Below are 7,302 nucleotides of genomic sequence, written 5' to 3'. Positions count from 1 at the left end.
GTTACATAAAAATTTTGTGCATAAAATTAATCTTGGCCCTTCACAGTAATGTGGATACCAGATTTAATTGACACAATTTTCTCCACCATTACTTTAACATTGTCGGGACGACCACTGAATCAATAAAGCTTTACCTCTTTGGAATTCTGTAAAAGTCCAGTTTCAATTCTACATTGTTTTTCTTGAAGCTCTCATTAGCAAACTGTGCCTCTTTCACTCACAAAGTGCTGGAGGATCTCAGCAGACTAGGCAGCATCAATGGAAAAGAGCAAACAGTCAATGTTTCGGGGCGAGACCCTTCTTCCGCATGCCCAAAATGTCAACTGGCGACCATGCACTTTTCCATAGATGCTGCCTGGCTTGCTGAGTTCCTCCAGCATTTTTTGTGTGTTGCTCAGATTTCCAACATCTGCAGATTTTCTCTTGTTTGTGCCTCTTTCCCTACTGTTTTCCCCCATGGCTGAAACTGTTTTTCAGTATCTGCTGTAATATGAAACTGAACTCCCATGACTTTCCCCATGGCTGAAACTGTGTTCTGGAAGGTAAGTTTCCTGATTTTGATCCAAGCAATTCCTCTCATTAATTATTTTTACATTAAACTGAATTTGAACGTGGTGCACTCCCTCATTCACTGTCTCTCATCATTCCTTGAGAGGATAAGAGTTAAAGCTAGTGTAATATAATCCTTTTCTTAATTTAAGACTTCTTCTGACTTTCCTTACTCTTTATACCAGCAGACATTGGAAGCCCAGCTTTAATGATGTTCTTGGTTGTAGAATTGAATGTTCTTTATTGATTAAAGATTCCATGCTAGAACTCCAAAACGTGGAAAGCAGGATGCCAAACTAATTGATTTGTATAGAAAATAGTGGAAAACCATTTGCCCCACCCACATGAATCTTATAATAATAAAAAAAGAATAGAGGCCCAAAGAGGACCTTTTTGAATTTCAAAAGCAAATCATGCAGTAATAAGTAATGCACACATTAACTCTCCCAACATATGTATTTGTTTGATAAGCCACCTGGACCAGATGGTTTGAACTCCAGATTTCCAAAATGCATAGCTGAAGAGATGGTAGAGGCATTAGTTGTGCTCTTTCAAGAATCATTGGATTCTGGAATGGTTCTGGAGTTCTGGCAATTATCCACTCCTTAAGAAGGGAGGGAGACAAAAGACAGGAAATTTTAGGCCAGTTAGCCTGAGATCAATGATTGAGAAGACATTGGAGTCCATTATTAAGATGAGGTCTCAAGGTACTTGGAGGCATATGATCAAAAAAAAGGCTGAACTCAGCATGGTTTCCTTGAGGGAAAATCTTGCTTGACCTATCTGTCGGAGTCCAATGAGGAAATAACAGAAACAAAGGAGAGTCAATGGATGTTGTTTATTTGGATTTGCTAAACTTGAAGCAGCTAAACAAGGTAAGAGCCCATTGTATTACAGGAAAGATACAAACATGGATAGAAAATTGGCTGACTAGCAGAAGGCCAAAGAGTGGGAACAAATAGGGTCCTTTCTAGTTGGCTGCCAGTGACTAGTGGTGTTCACTTCTTTTCAAGTTATACTGCATGTTACTGATGGAACTGATGGCCAAGTTTGTGGAGGATACGAAGATAGATGGGGGAGGGTGGTCAGGTAGTGTTGAAGAAGCAGGCAGTCGGTAAGAGGACTTGGGTTAAGAGAAAGGGCAAAGAAGTGGCAGATGGAATACTGTGCAGGGAAGTGTATGTTCATGCACTTTGGTAGAAGGAATAAACACGTAGGCTATTTTCTAAATGGGGGGGGAATTCAAAAATCAGAGGGGTAAAGGGACTTTAGAGTTCTTGTGCAGGATTCCCTAAAGGTTACTTTGCAGGTTGAGTCTGTGGTGAGGAATGCAAATGCAATCCTAGCATTCATTTCAAGAGGATGAGACTATAAGAGCAAGGGTGTAATGCTCAGGCTTTATAAGGCATTGGTCAGACTGTACTTGGAGTATTGTGAACAATTTTGGGTCCTGGGAATGAAAGAATTAATGTATGAAGAGCATTTGCTGGTCCCGAGCCTGTACTCACTGCAGTTTAAAAAGATGACAGGGAATCTCATTGAAACCTGAAAAATCATGAAAGGCCTAAACAGAGTGGATGTGGAGTGGATATTTCCTATGGTGAGGGAGTCAGGGATCAGAGGGCACCCCCTTCAGAACAGAGATTAGGTGAATTTCTGTAGCCAGAGGGTGGTGAATCTGTGAATTTCATTGCCACAGGCAGCTGTGGCAGCCAACTCATTGGGTATATTTAAAGCAGAGGTTGACTGGGTTCTTGATTAGTGAGTGCGTCAAAGGTTATGGGGAAAAGGCAGGAGATGGGGTTGAGAGGGATAATAAATCAGCCCTGATGGAATGGCAGAGCAGGCTCATTTCTGCTTCTATGTCTTATGGTCTTAAATCATCTTTGGGAAATCTATGTGGATTTCAATGTGGATTAATTTTGCTTCAATAACACTGCAGATCCTAGGAGACGTTTAAGCTTTTACTTTTTCAGCTGACATGTATCCCATTATGAATTTGGTATATCATTCAATAGTATGTCTTGTAACATGAAAAGACATGTCAAACTGCTGAACCAGCTGCTAAGGAGGTTCCGTGCACTCAGTGAGGCCAAATGAGGGAAGGGGCAGAAAGAACCTTACCTGTAGGTGGAGAGATGACTGTTTTACCGTGAACTTAAGAGCTTTCAGTCAGTGCCACTGCAGTCAGGAAGGCTGAACTGATTGGGTGACAGCCAATATTTGCAGGTGGGTCTATGCATCAGGGCTACTGCCAGGAAGGTAGTAATTCACTCACAAGAATTGTACCCCATGAGAAGGTTATCAGATTGATAGCCGTGAGTGTACAGGGGCTCAACTACGTGTCTATTGCAGTCTGTACATAAAGGTACTGTAAACTCTCACCTCAAAATAAGCATCTTTTTCTCAGTAACTTACTCATCCCTTACAGGCACTCAGTGATAAGTAAGTTACCAGCATGGTATAAATGTAGATAGCAGTTTATCATCAGAGATTGGTCTATTGAAACCACTCATCGTCTTTGGTCAAATTTATTTAACATATTTTCCATTTACTCCATTTCTGGGATGTTCCACTTCTCTTGGTTCCTCAGTGATCAAAAGTTATTAATTCCTCATCTAATACCTGCAAGCAGTGACCAAACTTCATTTCCCTTTTCCCACACATCCTTTTGTACCTCTGGTGGTCAAAAGTCTGTCAGTCTCTTACTTAAAACTTGCAATTGACATGGCATCAGTTGCATTTTGTGAAGGAAGGTTCCAATTTTCAAACTTCCTCAATGTCTGTAAGTGTTTTTTTTTCATTCAATTTCATCCTTGAAATAATCATGGCTGGCTAATGTCCCTGAACAAATTTCAGTGGTGGGTCCAGTGCGTCGCTTTCACAGAAAAGGCAGCTGATCTCCATTAACTAAGGATACTCTTCCAGGTGAGTTTCTGTCAAATAGTTTTAAAAGTTGACAATTTTGTATTGACTAAGAAGCTGGTGGTAAGATACTTTGTAGGATAAGTGGGTTCCTCCAGAGAAGAAACTCCCTTGGTAGTGGCAGGTAGAGAATTGAATTGAATTGACTTTATTACTTACATCCTTCGTATACATGAGGAGTAAAAATCTTTACGTCTCCATCTAAATGTGCAATTTATCGTAATTTATAATAAATTGTATGTACAACAGGACAGTCAATATAACGTAGAAATACAATTGTATCAGCAAGAATTAATCAGTCTGATGGCCTGGTGGAAGAAGCTGTCCATTGGTCCTGGCTTTTCTGCTGTGGTACTGTTTCCTGGATTGTTACAAGACTTACAATGTCGAGGAAGTCATATAATAGACAATAGACCATAGGTGCAGAAGTAGACCATTCGGCCCTTTGAGCCTTCACTGCCATTTTGAGATCATGGATGATCAACTACTATCAATACCCGGTTCCTGCCTTGTCCCCATATCCCTTGATTCCCCTATCCATAAGATACCTATCTAGCTCCTTCTTGAAAGCATCCAGAGAATTGGCCTCACCTACCTTCCAAGGCAGTGCATTCCAGACCCCCACAACTCTCTGGGAGAAGAAGTTTTTCCTTAACTCTGTCCTAAATGACCTACCCCTTATTCTCAAACCATGCCCTCTGGTACTGGACTCTCCCAGCATCTGGAACATATTTCCTGCCTCTATCTTGTCCAATCCCTTAATAATCTTATATGTTTCAATCAGATCCCCTCTCAATCTCCTTAATTCCAGTGTGTACAAGCCCAGTCTCTCTAACCTCTCTGCGTAAGACAGTCCAGACATCCCAGGAATTAACCTCGTGAATCTACACTGCACTTCCTCTACAGCCAGAATGTCCTTCCTTAACCCTGGAGACCAAAACTGTACTCAATACTCTAGGTGTGGTCTCACCAGGGCTCTGTACAAATGCAAGAGGATTTCCTTGCTTTTGTACTCAATTCCCTTTGTAATAAAGGCCAACATTCGATTAGCCTTCTTCACTGCCTGCTGCACTTGCTCATTCACCTTCAGTGACCGATGAACAAGGACTCCTAGATCTCTTTGTATTTCTCCCTTACCTAACTCTACACCGTTCAGATAATAATCTGCCTTCCTGTTCTTACTCCCAAAGTGGATAAGCTCACACTTATTCACATTAAATGTCATCTGCCAAGTATCTGCCCACTCACTCAGCCTATCCAAGTCACCCTGAATTCTCCTAACATCATCATCACATGTCACACTGCCACCCAGCTTAGTATCATCATCAAATTTGCTGATGTTATTCTCAATGCCTTCATCTAAATCGTTGATGTAAATTGTAAACAGCTGTGGTCTCAATACCGAGCCCTGTGGCACCCCACTAGTCACTACCTGCCATTCCGAGAAACACCCATTCACCGCTACCCTTTGTGTTCTATCTGCCAACCAGTTTTCTATCCATGTCAATGTCTTCCCCCTGCTGCCCTGAGCTTTGATTTTACCCTATGTGGGACCTTATCAAATGCCTTCTGAAAATCGAGGTACACTACATCCACTGGATCTCACCCCTCTAACTTCCTGGTTACATCCTTGAAAAACTCCAACAGATTAGTCAAGAATGATTTACCCTTGGTAAATCCATGCTGGCTCGGCCCAATCCTATCACTGCTATCTAGACATGCCACTATTTCATCCTTAATAATGGACTCTAGCATCTTCCCCACCACCGATGTCAGACTAACAGGTCGATAGTTCTCTGTTTTCTCCCTCCCTCTTCTCTTAAAAAGTTGGATAACATTAGCCATTCTCCAATCCTCAGGAACTGATCCTGAATCTAAGGAACATTGGAAAATGATTACCAATGCATCTGCAATTTCCAGGGTCACCTCCTTTAGTACCCTAGGATGCAGACCATCCGGATCTGAGGATTTGTCAGCCTTCAGTCCCATTGGTCTACTCATCACCGTTTCCTTCCTAATGTCAATCTGTTTCATTTCCTCTGTTACCCTATGTCCTTGGCCCATCCATACATCTGGGAGATTGCTTGTGTCTTCCTTAGTGAAGACAGATCTAAAGTACTCATTAAATTCTTCTGCCATTTCTCTGTTTCCCATACCAATTTCACCCAATTCATTCTTCAAGGGCCCAACATTGTTCCTAACTATCTTCTTTCTGTTCACATACCTAAAAAAGCTTTTGCTATCTTCCTTTATATTCCTTGCTAGCTTTCATTCATACCTCATTTTTTCTCCCCATATTGTCTTTTTAGTTAAGTTCTGTTGTTCCTTAAAAACTTCCCAATCATCCATCCTCCCACTCACCTTAGCTCTGTCATACTTCCTTTTTTTTAATGCTTTGCAATCTCTGACTTCCTTTGTCAACCACTGTGGCCCCTTTCCCCCCTTTGAATCCTTCCTTCTCTGGGGGATGAACTGATTTTGCACCTTGTGCATCATTCCCAAGAATACCTGCCATTGCTGTTCCACTGTCTTTTCTGCTAGGCCATCCGTCCGGTCAACTTTGGCCGGCTCCTCCCTCATGGCTCCATAGTTTCCCCTGTTCAACTGCAACACTGACACCTCCGAGCTGCCCTTACCCTTCTCAAATTGCAGATAAAAACATCATATTATGATCACTACCTCCTAATGGCTCCTTTACTGCAAAATCGCTTATCAAATCCTGTTCAGTTCATAACACTAAGTCCAGAATAGTCTTGTCCCTGGTCGGCTCTCGTACAAGCTGTTCCAAGAATGCATCCCGTAGGCACTCTACAAACTCCCTATCCCCTGGTCCAGCACCAACCTGATTCACCCAGTTCACCTGCATGTTGAAATCCCTTTGCCACATGCCAATGTTAACTCCCTATTCAACTTGCACCCAATATCCATGCTACTGTTTGGTGGCCTGTAGACAACACCCATTTGGGTCCTTTTGCCCTTACTGTTCCTCAGTTCTATCCACACAGACTCTACTTCTCCTGACCCTATGTCCCCCCCTTGCAAAGGACTGAATCTCATTCCTCACCAACAGGGCCACCCAACCCCCTCTGCCCACATTTCTGTCCCTACGATAGCACGTATACCCTTGTACATTCATTTCCCAGGTCTGATCTCCCTGCAGCCATGTCTCTGTTATCCCAACAACATCATAGTTACCCATTCGCACCTGGGCTTCAAGCTCATCCGCCTTATTTCTGACACTTCGTGCATTCAGATATAGAATTTTTAGCCCATTTCTCCTCTCTCTGTTTGAATCACTGCCTATTGTGCTTAACCCAGCTCCCCGAACTCCCATCAGGCTATACGCCCCTAGAATTTTGTTGTCCTTCTTAAATTTACTTATTCTTTCAACACATTTAACTCCATGTTCCATCAGACCATCCCTCTGTACATGTGTCCTCCTTATCACTTGTTCCGTCTCACCGTTCTCTACTACACACTTAATATTCCAGAACCGTGTAGTCCCCACCTGTCCTTTATTCTTCCTGTCGCTATCCTCTCTCACATTCTGGATCCCTGCCCCCTGCAAATTTCGTTTAACCCCCCACCCCCCCCCCCCCCCCCCAAGAAGCACTAGCAAACTTCCCTGCAAGAATGTTAGTACCGCTCCAGTTCAGGTGTAAACTGTCCCTTCGGAACAGATCCCACCTTCCCTGGAACAAAGCCCAATTATCTACAAACCTGAAGCCCTCCCTCCTGCACCATCCTCTCAGCCACGTATGGTTGAGTCAGGATGGAGTGTGAATTAGAAGAGAATCTGCAGAGGATGGTGTGTCATGGTATTTCCGT

This window comes from Hypanus sabinus, chromosome 13 (genome assembly GCF_030144855.1).
Source record: "Hypanus sabinus isolate sHypSab1 chromosome 13, sHypSab1.hap1, whole genome shotgun sequence".
Classification (NCBI taxonomy): Eukaryota; Metazoa; Chordata; class Chondrichthyes; order Myliobatiformes; family Dasyatidae; genus Hypanus; species Hypanus sabinus.
The sequence above is the reverse complement of the archived record's forward strand: the minus strand, read 5'-3'. Positions refer to the sequence as shown.